The sequence below is a fragment of the Hypanus sabinus genome, chromosome 4 (genome assembly GCF_030144855.1).
Source record: "Hypanus sabinus isolate sHypSab1 chromosome 4, sHypSab1.hap1, whole genome shotgun sequence".
Lineage (NCBI taxonomy): Eukaryota > Metazoa > Chordata > Chondrichthyes > Myliobatiformes > Dasyatidae > Hypanus > Hypanus sabinus.
This window is the reverse complement of record NC_082709.1, coordinates 189,268,150-189,283,184: the sequence shown is the minus strand read 5'-3', so window position 1 is coordinate 189,283,184 and position 15,035 is coordinate 189,268,150. Positions and strand designations below refer to the sequence as shown.

General features: G+C 45.0%; 1 pseudogene; it reads right to left on the bottom strand.

Moving 5' to 3' along the window:
- Nucleotides 1–1,718: 1,718 nt before the first annotated feature.
- LOC132392201 (protein phosphatase inhibitor 2-like) lies at nucleotides 1,719–14,820 on the bottom strand (annotated as a pseudogene).
- Nucleotides 14,821–15,035: the final 215 nt, after the last annotated feature.

Below are 15,035 nucleotides of genomic sequence, written 5' to 3'. Positions count from 1 at the left end.
GGCAGATGCAGTTTAATGTGGATAAATGTGAGGTTATCCACTTTGGTGGCAAGAACAGGAAGGTAGATTACTATCTAAATGGAGTCAAGTTAGGAAAAGGGGAAGTACAATGAGATCTAGGTGTTCTTGTACATCAGTCAATGAAAGCAAGCATGCAGGTATAGCAGGCAGTGAAGAAAGCTAATGACATGCTGGCCTTTATAACATGAGGAATTGGTATAGGAGTAAAGAGGTCCTTCTGCAGCTGTACAGGGCCCTGGTGAAACCCCACCTGGAGTATTGTGTGCAGTTTTGGTCTTCAAATTTGAGGAAGGATATTCTTGCTATTGAGGGAGTGCAGCATAGGTTCACAAGTTTAATTCCTGGAATGGCGGGACTGTCATATGTTGAAAGATTGGAGCGACTGGGCTTGTATACACTGGAATTTAGAAGGATGAGAGAGGATCTGATTGAGACATATAAGATTATTAAGGGATTGGACACGCTGGAGGCAGGAAGCATGTTCCCGCTGATGGGTGAGTCCAGAACTAGAGGCCACAGTTTAAGAATAAGGGGTAGGCCATTTAGAACCGAGATGCGGAAAAACTTTTTCACCCAGAGAGTGGTGGATATGTGGAATGCTCTGCCCCAGAAGGCAGTGGAGGCCAAGTCTCTGGATGCATTCAAGAGAGAGTTAGATAGAGCTCTTATAGATTGCAGGGTCAAGGATTATGGGGAGAGGGCAGGAACGGGGTGCTGATTGTGTATGATCAGCCATGATCACTGTGAATGGCAGTGCTGGCTAGAAGGGCCGAATGGCCTACTTCTGCACCTATTGTCTATTTTCATTCCCTGATGCAAACAGTTTATTACAACAGATGATGAAACAATTTTGTTAGCCCTCCTGATGAAGGGTTTCGGCCCGAAACGTCGTCACTACCTCCTCCCATAGATGCTCTCTGGCCTGCTGAGTTCTGCCAGTATTTTGTGTTTTTATTTGCTGGGACATTTGTTTTACAGACTGACCCACAGCAAACTATAGCTGTGTTATTGTTGGTGCTAGTGCTATTAAAATATTTTACACCTGTCAATTGATAAGATTCCTTATAAAAAAACAGAGCCAGAGTACATTTGTTAACATCAACTATCAATTGTTTTAATTTACACCATCAGCAGCATTGAAATTATCTTAACAAAGAAAGATAATCCCCAGTCAAGACTTCCTCTTTGAACCCTTTTCAAAAGGCAAGCTCCATAGCCAAATAAAAAAAAATGTTACAAACTAGAACTGGTAATCAGATATCAAAATAAACAGCAAACAAACGATACCACACAGGTATCAATAGAACTTAACCCAGTGACACAGTATCACATATATGGAAATATGTCAAGCTGATCAAAGTATGGAGCTGAAATATGTTCTGTTTTATGCATCAAGCAATAAATATACTACTACAGTATTGCGATTTCCAGAAAAGTGTTTCATCAGTTTTCTAATTCTAGCGCAAGTGCAGAAGTACAGGCAAAATGGCAACTTACCGCTCACCTCTCAAAAATATTTTATTTACATTACTGTAGAAATACATGAACTGCCAAATTCTGACTGCACAGATGAAACTCCTCTGATTTTAAGTTCAATTGTCCACAAAACACAACAGCATATCAATAGGTTAAAAGCCTATGATAGCTAATGCGGTTAACTGGAATATTTTATGTCAAAGTTTAAGAATGGCTTTGTTCTATGATTCTGGATCTTCATTTTCAAAATGTTCTTCATCTGTATCAACTTCAAAAAGTCCTTTAAAACGGGATTCTTTCAAGTCATCCTCATCTTCATCTTCAAGTTCCTTGGCTATTAACTGTCTTGCTAATTTGAAATTCATGCCTTCATTGTAGTGCATTTTCCTCTTCATTTCAAACTGTTTCTTGTTTTCTTGTTCTTCTGCTGTTAATTCTTCCTCTTCTTCACTACTTTCTTCCTTTGGTTCTAGGATTTTAGGATTAATTCCCTCAGCGGCTATCTTTAGCTAGTATTTCTGCAGTAATATTTATATTTAATTCAGAGTCATTCATTGCAGCTTCATCAGCATCATCACCACCTCCTATTATCCTGTTGTATGGTGTACTGGGCTCATTGATTTTCATTAACTCATAATCCTTTCCTTCTGGATGATAAGTCACAAGAATGTTCATCTCATCCCATTTTTGTGCCTTTGTATTGTACTCCTCCTCTTCCTTGACAGGCAGATCTCAAGCCGAGTTCTGTTGATACGTCACCACCTCCTGTTCTTTAAAATCCCTTTGAGAAGGGTGGCAGAGTGGTGTTGGTGTTGGTGTTGCAGCCGCCAGCTGCAGCCAGTTTTCTCTCCAATGTTCATCTTTTCCCTGCCAATGATTTTTTTTAGTTGCACTTTCCTTTGTATTGTACTTGCCTTTCCTAACACTGACTCAACCTGCAAGTTGACCTTTCGGACGAGGACTCCTAAGTCCCTTTGCACTTCGGATTTTTTTTGAATTTTCTCCCCATTTAGAAAATAGTTTATGCCTTTATTTCTTCTTCCAAAGTGCATGACAATACACTTCCCTACAGTATTCCTTTTGGTTTTTCTTATTTGGGAATGAAACAACCTCGTGTTTCACTTCACAGCTGAGTTTTTGAGATTGCTCTAAACAAGGATATTCGTTGCCTGGCCTCTTAGTCGCATATTGGGCAGGACTTTCCCAGTCAGAATTCATGTCTCCAGTAGGTGCTTCCCAAAATCTCTAATAAATGAACATGGCTTTTTCCAGGGTGTATGCATGTAGACTGAAATAACGGTAAATTAGTCTATCATCCTGAAAAACTTCATTTTGGATGCCACACTAACAGATCATTTCACTACCACCGTCCACCATGCATTGAGGTAGTCCAAAGGAAAGCAAGGACAGCTACAGATCAAGTGCAGTGCAGGAAGACAATAAAGTGCAAGTTCATAAGGAGGTGAATTGTGATGTTACGAGTTCATCATCCAAGTAAACTATTCAAGATTGAAGTTTGTTTAATGTCATTTCTAGTACGCAGGTATAAAAGAGAGCAAAATAATTGTTGCTCCAGTTATGATGCAATAAAAAACACAGTAATTATAGATAGAGTACAAAAGATGGCTTATATACATAGGGTGGTTGTATGTCCATAAAGTGTTGCTAGACAGACATGTGTCTGTACATAAGGTGACTGACAGGAAATGATAAACTAGTGCTGGTTGGGGGTGTGGAGGGGTGGGTTAGTGGGTAGAGGTGTCGATCAGCGTTAGTGCTTGGGGAAAGTAACTGTTTTGAGTCTGGTGGTTCTGGCATGCATGTTACGTAGCCTCCTTCCTGACAAGGAGTTCATGAGCAGGATGGGTGAGATCCTATATGATGTTACTGCCCATATTACAGCACCTTTTTGTAAAATGTCCTTGGTGGTGTGTAGGCTACTGTTGGTGATGCAGTGGGCAGTTCTGTTGTAGAGCTTTACAGTCTGCTACAGTGCAGTTTGTCTACCATGCAGTGATGCAGCTTGTCAGGCTGCTCTGTATTGCATATCTGTAGAAAAACATGACTACAGATGTACATAGTCCTGCTTAACGGTGCTTCCAAGTTGGCCTTAATCCTGGAGTATGTGTTTTCAGGCTTTGCTGTGTCTTCTCGGTGAAAGGGGAGGGAAGAGAGAATGTCCAGGCGGAGTGCTACCTGTCTGTCTGTGGAGCGGAGGCTGGTTCAGCAGAATGATCATCAGAGCAACTGACATGGAGGCACCCTTCTCCCTCCTGCCTACCGACACGGGGAGCACCCTTCTCCCTCCTGCCTACCGACACGGGGAGCACCCTTCTCCCTCCTGCCTACCGACACGGGGAGCACCCTTCTCCCTCCTGCCTACCGACACGGGGAGCACCCTTCTCCCTCCTGCCTACCGACACGGGGAGCACCCTTCTCCCTCCTGCCTACCGACACGGGGAGCACCCTTCTCCCTCCTGCCTACCGACACGGGGAGCACCCTTCTCCCTCCTGCCTACCGACACGGGGAGCACCCTTCTCCCTCCTGCCTACCGACACGGGGAGCACCCTTCTCCCTCCTGCCTACCGACACGGGGAGCACCCTTCTCCCTCCTGCCTACCGACACGGGGAGCACCCTTCTCCCTCCTGCCTACCGACACGGGGAGCACCCTTCTCCCTCCTGCCTACCGACACGGGGAGCACCCTTCTCCCTCCTGCCTACCGACACGGAGGGGCACCCTTCTCCCTCCTGCCTACCGACACGGGGAGCACCCTTCTCCCTCCTGCCTACCGACACGGGGAGCACCCTTCTCCCTCCTGCCTACCGACACGGGGAGCACCCTTCTCCCTCCTGCCTACCGACACGGAGGGGCACCCTTCTCCCTCCTGCCTACCGACACGGGGAGCACCCTTCTCCCTCCTGCCTACCGACACGGGGAGCACCCTTCTCCCTCCTGCCTACCGACACGGGGAGCACCCTTCTCCCTCCTGCCTACCGACACGGGGAGCACCCTTCTCCCTCCTGCCTACCGACACGGGGAGCACCCTTCTCCCTCCTGCCTACCGACACGGAGGAGCACCCTTCTCCCTCCTGCCTACCGACACGGGGAGCACCCTTCTGCCTACCGACACGGGGAGCACCCTTCTCCCTCCTGCCTACCGACACGGGGAGCACCCTTCTCCCTCCTGCCTACCGACACGGGGAGCACCCTTCTCCCTCCTGCCTACCGACACGGAGGGGCACCCTTCTCCCTCCTGCCTACCGACACGGGGAGCACCCTTCTCCCTCCTGCCTACCGACACGGAGGAGCACCCTTCTCCCTCCTGCCTACCGACACGGAGGGGCACCCTTCTCCCTTCTGCCTACCATTGCATTCCACCACTCTGGCAGGAGCGGCCATGCAGTGAGACATTGCTGCTCAAGTGTCTTTATACATTCACTATTTACACAGCAAAGCTTAATAAAGAATACACCGTGTGGCATGTTGTACTATATTAGCCTTGCAAATGACAGTGTGAAAAATTACATTTCTGGAAGCTTAATGGTGTATAACAAATGTATTAACCATTTTCACAAAATCCACCCCACTTAATCTCCCAGATATCTCCTCAATGTGGAATAATCCTGTACAAGCAGCTCTGGCTGAGCCTCCGGATCCCTCTGTTCTATTATCAGTTCATGTATTGAAATGATTCTGCTTTACAACTGTAATGTGTAACCTATCAGGAGAACAAAAACACACTCCATAATCCATTTGCTGTCATACATTCATTTGTTCCCCTTACTTTGATCTTCAGTGCCTCGGCAACAGCTCAGCTTTCAGGTGTAACACAGCCACACAATCCCTCAGCTTCCCCAGGCACCTCCATTTGGAACACACTTCCCAGATTCCAGTCTTCACGCAGGCTAAGGCTCACCCTGTAGCTTTGTCCATAGAGTCAGAGAGAATGGCACAGAATATGGCCTTTCAGCTCATCTAGTCTACACTGTACTGTTTTGCTGCAATTGACTCACACCTGGGCCATGCTCCTCCTGTTCAAGTGCTTATCAAAATTTCTCTTAAATATTAAAATTAAACCCACATCCACTATTTCTGCTGGCTGCTTATTCCACACTCTCGCCGCCCTCTGAGTGATAAAGTTCTCCTCCAGTTCCTCTGAAATATTTCACCTTTCACCTTTAACCCATACCTCTAGTTCTAGTCTCACGCAACCTCAGGGGAAATACAACCAGTCGTTTTTCCACTATCTTTACCCCTCATTATTTTGCATACATCTATCAAATCTCCTCTCAATTTCATGCACCTGTCCCAATCCTGATGCAGCTTCTCTATTCACCCACCCACCCACCTACCACTTCACCTGGTCTTACCTCTCACCTGCTTGTCTGACAGGGAAACAGAGGGACAACAGAAAAGGAACTCCTGTGTGTCTGATGAGGATAGAGTGAGTGAGCTGGGGAGTGAAGGAGGATGAGAGGTGACTTGATAGAGGTGTACAAGATGATAAGTTGTATAGATCGAGTGGACAGCCAGAGACTTTCTCCCAGGGTGGAAATGGCTAATACAACGGGGTATAATTTCCAGCTGCTTGGAGGAACGTAGAATCAGAATGCTTTATTATCGCCAAGTATGAGGACACATACAGGGAATCTGATCCCCGTTTCCCTGAGCTCTCTCTGTACAGAATTAAAAGCAAACAAAAACAGTAGTGCAAATAATCATAAACTATATACAATGAGGTCCACCTCGTTGAGTGTACAAGTGGACTTGATTTATAATAAACTAAAATTCAAGTGTTCATAAGACTGATGGCATACGGAATGAAACTGGAAAGGAGAGGAAGTTTTCTTTTTACATTAGAGTGGTGAGTGCATGGAATTCCTGCCAGTGGTGGTACAATAGGGACATTTAAGGGAACGGAATTCCTGCTAGGGGTGGTGGTACAATAGGGACATTTAAGGGCATGGAATTCCTGCTAGGGGTGGTGGTACAATAGGGACATTTAAGGGCATGGAATTCCTGCTAGGGGTGGTGGTACAATAGGGACATTGAAAGGTATGGAATTACTGCCAGTGGTGGTACAATAGGGACATTTAAGGGCATGGAATTCCTGCTAGGGGTGGTGGTACAATAGGGACATTGAAAGGTATGGAATTACTGCCAGTGGTGGTACAATAGGGACATTTAAGGGAACGGAATTCCTGCTAGGGGTGGTGGTACAATAGGGACATTGAAAGGTATGGAATTACTGCCAGTGGTGGTACAATAGGGACATTTAAGGGCATGGAATTCCTGCCAGTGGTGGTACAATAGGGACATTTAAGGGAACGGAATTCCTGCTAGGGGTGGTACAATAGGGATATTTAAGGGCATGGAATTCCTGCTAGGGGTGGTACAATAGGGACATTTAAGGGAACGGAATTCCTGCTAGGGGTGGTACAATAGGGACATTTAAGGGCATGGAATCCTGCCAGTGGTGGTACAATAGGGACATTTAAGGGCATGGAATTCCTGCCAGTGGTGGTACAATAGGGACATTTAAGGGAACGGAATTCCTGCTAGGGGTGGTACAATAGGGACATTTAAGGGCATGGAATCCTGCCAGTGGTGGTACAATAGGGATATTTAAGGGCATGGAATTCCTGCTAGGGGTGGTACAATAGGGACATTTAAGGGAACGGAATTCCTGCTAGGGGTGGTACAATAGGGACATTTAAGGGCATGGAATCCTGCCAGTGGTGGTACAATAGGGATATTTAAGGGCATGGAATTCCTGCTAGGGGTGGTACAATAGGGACATTTAAGGGCATGGAATCCTGCCAGGGGTGGTACAATAGGGATATTTAAGGGCATGGAATTCCTGCTAGGGGTGGTACAATAGGGATATTTAAGGGCATGGAATTCCTGCTAGGGGTGGTACAATAGGGACATTTAAAGGTATGGAATTCCTGCCAGTGGTGGTACAATAGGGACATTTAAGGGAACGGAATTCCTGCTAGGGGTGGTACAATAGGGACATTTAAAGGGCATGGAATTCCTGCTAGGGGTGGTGGTACAATAGGGACATTTAAAGGTATGGAATTCCTGCCAATGGTGGTACAATAGGGACATTTAAGGGAACGGAATTCCTGCTAGGGGTGGTGGTACAATAGGGACATTTAAGGACATGGAATTCCTGCCAGTGGTGGTACAATAGGGACATTTAAGGGAACGGAATTCCTGCTAGGGGTGGTGGTACAATAGGGACATTTAAGGACATGGAATTCCTGCCAGTGGTGGTACAATAGGGACATTTAAGGACATGGAATCCTGCCAGAGGTGGTACAATAAGGATATTTAAAGGTATGGAATTCCTGCCAATAGTGGTACAATAGGGACATTTAAAGGTATGGAATTCCTGCCAGTGGTGGTACAATAGGGACATTTAAGGTACTCTTAGAGAGGCACATGGGTGGGAAAAAATGGAGGTCTGTGTGGGAGGGAAGGATTTGGTTGATCTTAGAGTAGATGAAGAGGTCTCTACAACATCTTTGGTTGAATGACCTGTCCTGTCCTGTGCTGTGATATTCTACGTTCAGTTTTCGATGTGCTGAAGGCAAGTCAGGTCCAGAAGGAAAAACAGATTGTCCTGTCTTCTATTTAGTGATCCCTCCAAACACAAACAGTCCTCCCTGTGGGGCCTTGCCCATCTCACACCCTTTTGTTCAGAGTAGATGAAGATAAAGTCTCTGGCCATAGTGAAGTATGCTTTTGTCTCCTCTTCTGCACTCCTCCAGCCAGATTCCATTATTTTTTTATAGAACAGTACAGGTCCTTTGGCCCACAATGTTGAGCCAAGGGTTTAACCTAATCCAAAATCAATTTAACTCTTCACTCCCCCAAGGTCCTTCATTTTTCTATCATCCATGTGCATTAGAGTTTCTTAAATATCCCTAATGTGTCTGCCTCTAGCACCACCACTCCTGTTAGTGTGCTCCATGCACTGACTATGCTCCGATATCCCCCCCATACTAATCACCTTAAAATTATGCCTCCTCTATTTGCCACTTCCACCCTGGGAAAAAGTCTCTGGCTGCACACTCTATCGATGTCTCTTATCATCTTGTACACCTCATCCTCCTTTGCTCCAACCTCAGCACAAACCTGATCAGATGTTCTGTAGGTGAGACTTGTGTGGGTCTTAACAGTGAGTGAGCTGTGATATGGTAAATCTTCTGGAGAGAATTTCGATTTCTCCTCCCAACACATTGTTTTATACTTCTGAATACATGGACATTAAGTGATTTAACTAACCATTTCAATGGCCTTATTTACAAGGTAACAATAAGATATTTGTATTAAGAGCACATCCCAACTCACAAAACTCTTTGAATATTCAATCCTTCCTGCTGGATGATCCTAGAACTCTAGACATCCAGAGTATCCCTGAGTATACAGCTAACTAGCATAGTAAGTATTGTAAAGCCTTTTACAGTGGTAAGGATATCCTTGTGCCTTTAACCAAGTGTTAATACACCCTAATGCCTTCTCTAGCCACAGCCTGGTTTTCAATTACTTCTAACTAACATGAATATCTGTTGTCTTCTCCTGTGTGATTTCAGAATAGGAATGTCCCATGTCCTCAATGAATCAGTTAAAAAGTGAACTGGTTTGATTTTCTGAAGACTGGTTCTCAGTTTAATTGATATCTGCCACCCATACTTTCATAACTCTAGAATAACCCCTTAACTGCATACACATGCACCATCAATAACCCTCGGAGACGGGAGGCGAACAATAGGCTTTTATTATCTGCAAGAGACCGCCACACAACATCCTGGAGACTGAGGGAGGAGCAGTGCCTCCAATCGCCTTTATACCGGGGTCCAGTGGAAGGAGCCACAGGAGCAGTCAGCAGAGGGGTGTGTCCAGACAGGTATATGTAGTTCACCACAACATGATACATGTAGGCTGCCATGGTCTGAGAGATATTTCAGTACAAACCCAGAACCAAAATTGCATCTTGGCAAGTTAAAAATGTTCCCCCTGTATTATATTTTACAAATAAATGATGTAGAGTGAACGTTTTCATTTGCTGTTGAAGAAGTGATTAATCTTGCACGTGCAGCAAAGAGTAATCTATCTGTTTGCATTTTATGTTAAATGCTTCCTTGCTTTCTCTGCTCCATGAATCTAGAACTGTGGACACTACATTTGTACAAGAGATTGAACTGGGTCCTAATGTTGATTCAAACTGAACCTGTACATGAATGAGTACATCACATCTTCTTCATGATCCAATGCCCCTGTCAGACAGGACTGATCTCCACTGAGGCCACTCACCCAGACTGCTGTGTGAGTACACATGGGTGTCTGAAGGTGTACAGTCAGTCCCACTGAGGCCACTCACCCAGACTGTTGTGTCAGTACCCATGTAGTGCCAAGGAGCTGTACCATTATTAAATCATAACAAATAAAGTGAGGATAAGGAAACCTGTCACAAGGACAAATTCCCCAACTGCAGGCTGTTCGCAGATCTCTATCTTAGACCCTGCCAAAACCAATTAAAAATTTATTCTGGCAGTGAAGTTCCCCTTTGAACTTAATGAAATTGTGAAGTTGCTGAATTTCTAAAGTTAACACAAATTATTCAGCCACAGCTATTTCAGAGTGGTAAGAAATGTCGAGAATGTGGAAGTAATCTGATTCTCCTAACTTCTGAATGTGTGGAATGAACCAGTGAAACTGTGGAGGGCGGTGACTGCAGGAGCTACTGTGCTGTTACTGGAGATGGTTTCATGTTCTTCATTGGTCTTGGACACTTGTTTGGGCTGGTCTTGCCCTTTCACACCCTGCGAGTGCTGGAGTGGAATAGTCCTCAAGTGGTTGTGACAGGTGACAAACGCTTCAGATGTGACTGGACAGAATTGGGAAGAAGGTGACAGAGGTCTGCCTTGGAGGCAAAACGTGGATTTGTACCCAAAGCTATTAATTGCCAAGAGCATCCTGACCTTGACCCTGGCCTAGAAATTAGTCAGTTGTATTTGTCAACAAGTACGTTTCTGTTTGATCTGTTATCATCAGGATAGCAAGTAGATGGACAACAGTGTTTATGAGGACTAGATGGACATCCAAATTAGTGAGATTGTCTATTACTGTATTATGGATTTATTGAGTATGCCCAGAAGGAAATGAATATCAGGGTTGTATATGCTGACATTTACAAGGGGAGATTGATATGTTCGTGGCCTAAGGTAGAAGGAGTCAATTTTATAAAAGCCAGCACATTTATTTTTCGACATAGTCCCCTCCTATATTTACACATTTAGTCTAGTGGTCATGGAGCATACGGATCTTGGAACTCCAGAAAGTGTCAGCGGGGGGGGGGGGGGGGTGGGGGGGGAGAGGGGGGTGATTGATAGGTTTGTGGCCTAAGGTAGAAGGAGATGAGTTATTAACTTCAAATTTTCTGCATTTCGCTGAAAGAGTTGACCTGCATGTGCATGTAACTCAGCTCCTTCTACCTTAAGCCATGAACTTATCAATCACCCCTCGTAAGTACTTTATCAACTAAGAAGTTGGCGGGTTCAGTGGCCCTGAAGAATTAGAATCACAATCGGGTTGATTATCATAAACGTACATCATGAAGTTGGTTGTTATGTGGCAGCAATGCATTTCATGCATTATAAATTACGATCAGAATTGTTATATAAATAAGTCATGCAGATAAGAGAAAAGATGCTGAGGTAGTGTCCATAGGTTCATTGTCCATTCAGGAATCTGATGGTGACGGGATAGAAGTTGTTCCTGAGTTGAATGTTGTTGACCATAGGGCAGGCAAACTAGGCTGGGAAACTCACCATGGGCAACAGTGTATCTTCAAGCTCCTGTACCTCCTCCCTGATGGTAGCAATGAAAAGAGGGCATGTGATGGGGGGTCCTTAATGATGGATGCCACCTTTTTGAGGCATCACCTTTTTGAAGATGCAGGATGTGCCCACTTGATGTACCCCTATCAGGTGGAAGTGGAGATTGGTTCAGTATACAGTCCTAAAAAGCCAGTTGAATGGGAAGAACAACATCACTCTACCAGTCATCAGATACCCAGCTGCAGTAGTGTGCTGGCCAAAGAACCAACTGGAAGCCGATGACACCAGCACCCAGAAACTACTAACAATACATTGAGGATTCCACCCACAGTCCAGTGTTGAGTAACCCACCAGAATAAAGGAGGACGGGGACTTGGAGGTGTCAAGGCCACAGTCCTGGAAGAAATACAAATCATCCATGAATATGTCAGGAAGATGGCCCCCAAGGATGACCTGCTAGGAGAATACCTCAGATAGCAGGCAGGAGACATGCAACTGGAAGTGGGTGAAGCAGAGTCAGTGGACCAGAGGCCATGGCAGGACTAGCCCCTGCATGGGATGTATCCGCCAGATATCAGAGGTGACTGACATAAGGAAGCCCTACCAATGGCTGGAAATGGCAGGACTGAGGGACAGCAATCATGGCTGCACAAGAACAGCACTGCGTACAAGAGTGATAGAAGCAGGGGTCTATCACACCAGAAAAGACCCAAGATACAGACGGTGAAAGGAATCCGCGGAAACCATCCAACACAGGGTACAAGTTGCAGGCAGGGGCAGCATAACCAATTTGCAGGAACTGTGTACAGGAACATCAACACTGAGTATGGATTGGATACTCCAAGTCCCAATGGGAAACACCTGAGAAGGTAGTGGAGAATGACAGAGCTGAGATCCTGTGGGACTTCCAAATACAGACTGAGAAGCAGGTTCTGGCCAACCAAGCAAGTTAAGTCAAGTCACTTTTTACCATCATTTTGACCGTAACTGCTGGTACAGTACACAGTAAAAACGAGACAATGTTTTTCAGGACCATGGTACTACATGAAACAATACAAAAACTACACTGAACTACGTAAAACAACACAAAAAACTACACGAGACTACAAACCTATTCAGGACTGCATAAAGTGCACAAAACAGTGCAGGCATTACAATAAATAATAAACAAGACAATAGGGCAGTAAGTTAGTGTCAGTCCAGACTCTAGGTATTGAGGAGTCTGATGGCTTGGGGGAAGAAACTGTTACATAGTCTGGTCGTGAGAGCCTGAATGCTTTGGTGCCTTTTCCCAGATGACAGGAGGGAGCAGAGTTTGTATGAGGGGTGCGTGGGGTCCTTCATAATGCTGTTTATTTTGCGGATACAGCATGTGGTGTAAATGTCTGTAATGGTGGGAAGAGAGACCCAGATGATCTTCTCAGCTGACCTCACTATCCGCTGCAGGGTCTTGCGATCTGAGATGGTGCAGTTTCTGAACCAGGCAGTGATGCAGCTGCTCAGGATGCTCTCAGTACAACCCCTGTAGAATGTGATGAGGATGGGGAGTGGGAGATGAACTTTCCTCAGCCTTCGCAAAAAGTAGAGATGCTGCTGGGCTTTCTCATTTTTCATTTCATTTTTCAATCTTTTTTATTGATTTCCAAATAAAGAATATACAAATTGGAAGAGGAGTTTAACAAGTAGATAATATAAAAGACATATAAACAGCAACAGTAAAAACAAGAAGTATATAATATCAAAATCAAATAAGTAAAATATTATGCTGTTATATATACAATAGTCAAAACAAAAACTACAACTCCTCATAACAATCATAAAAAAAAGATTGGAAATTTTATTGATAAGGGAAAAAAACCCACTAACTAAACTGAAACAAAAAACAAAAAAAAGAGAGAAAAAAAGGAAAGAAAAAGAAGAGAAAAAGAAAGATTGGGCAGTCCAATTGAGGATAAAATTAGAAAAAACAGAGAGAGAGGAGAAAAAACACATCCTTCCAGTCATCTCCGAATCTTCATGGATAAGGATTTTCCCAAAAGAGAATAAAGAAAAATAAATTAAAATAAATTAAATCGTGTGAAAATATTGAATAAAAGGTCGCCAGATTTTTTCCAAATTAATGGATGTATCAAATGTCCGGCTTCTAATTTTCTCCAAGCTTAGACATGACATAATGGAGGAGAGCCAATTGAAAAGAGTAGGCGGGTTAGATTCTTTCCAATGTAACAAAATAGCTCACCTAGCCAGTAAAGTTGAAAAGGCTATCACGTGTTGGGCGGAAGCAGACACTTTGCTTGCTTCCACTGGAATAATCCCAAAAATTGCTGTAAGTGGATTAGGTTGAACATCCATATCTATAACTTTAGATAATATTCCAAACACATCCCTCCAAAAATTATTTAAACTTACACATGACCAAAACATATGAGTTAGAGTAGCCATTTCTGCATTACATTGCTGGGCTTTCTTTGCTATGGAGCTGGTGTTGAGGGACCAGGTGAGATTCTCCATCAGTTGACCACCAATAAAATTTGGTGCCTTTTACGATCTCTACCGAAGAACCGTCGATGTTCAGTGGGGAGTGGTTGTTCCATGCCCTCCTGAAGTCAACAACCATCTCTTTTGTTTTGTTCACATTAAGAGACAGGTTGTTGGCTCTGCACCAGTCCGTTAGCCGCTGCACCTCCTCTCTGTATGCTGACTTGTCGTTCTTGCTGATGAGACCCACCACGGTCGTGTCATCGGTGAACTTGATGATATGGTTCGAGCTGTGTGTTGCAGAATAGTCGTGGGTCAGCAGAGTGAACAGCAGTGGACTGAGCATGCAGCCCTGGGGAGCCCCCGTGCTCAGTGTGATGGTGTTGGAGATGCTGCTGCCGATCCAGACTGACTAAGGTCTCCCAGTCAGGAAGTCTAGGATCCAATTGCAAAGGGAGGTGTTCAGGCCCAGTAGGCTCAGCTTTCCAATCAGTTTCTGAGGGATGATTGTGTTGAATGCTGAACTGAAGTCTATGAACAGCATTCAATTGTACATGTCTTTTTTGTCTAGGTGGAGGGTGATTGCAATGGTGTCGTCTGTTGAGTGGTTGGGACAGTACGCAAGCTGCAGGGGGTCCAGTGAGGGGGGCAGCATATGCCTCATGACGAGCCTCTCGAAACACTTCATGGTGATGGATGTGAGTACAATGGGATGGTGGTCATTGAGGCAGGACACTGAAGACTTCTTTGGCACAGGAACGATGGTGGCGACCTTGAAGCACGTTGGAACGACAGTGCTGCTCAGGGAGATGTTGAAGATGTTAGTAAGAACATCTGCTAGCTGGTCTGCACATTCTCGAAGCACTCTGCCAGGTATGTTGTCTGGTCCAGCAGCCTGCCATGGGTTGACCCTGTACAGGGTTCTCCTCACATTGGCCACGGTGAGATACGGCACCTGGTTGTTTGGAGGAGGGGTGGACTTCCTCGCCGCCATGTCATTTTTCTGCCTCTAAACGAGCGTAGAAGTTGTTCAGCGCATCTGGGAGGGAGGCATCACCCGCACAGTCAGGTGATGTCCTGGATGCCCTTCCACATGCGTCGCGTGTCTCCGATGTCCTGGAAATGGCCGTGGATTCGCTGGAGATGTGCACGCTTTGCCCCTCTGATGGCTTGGGACAGTTTGGCCCTCACTGTTGTTAGGGCTGCCTT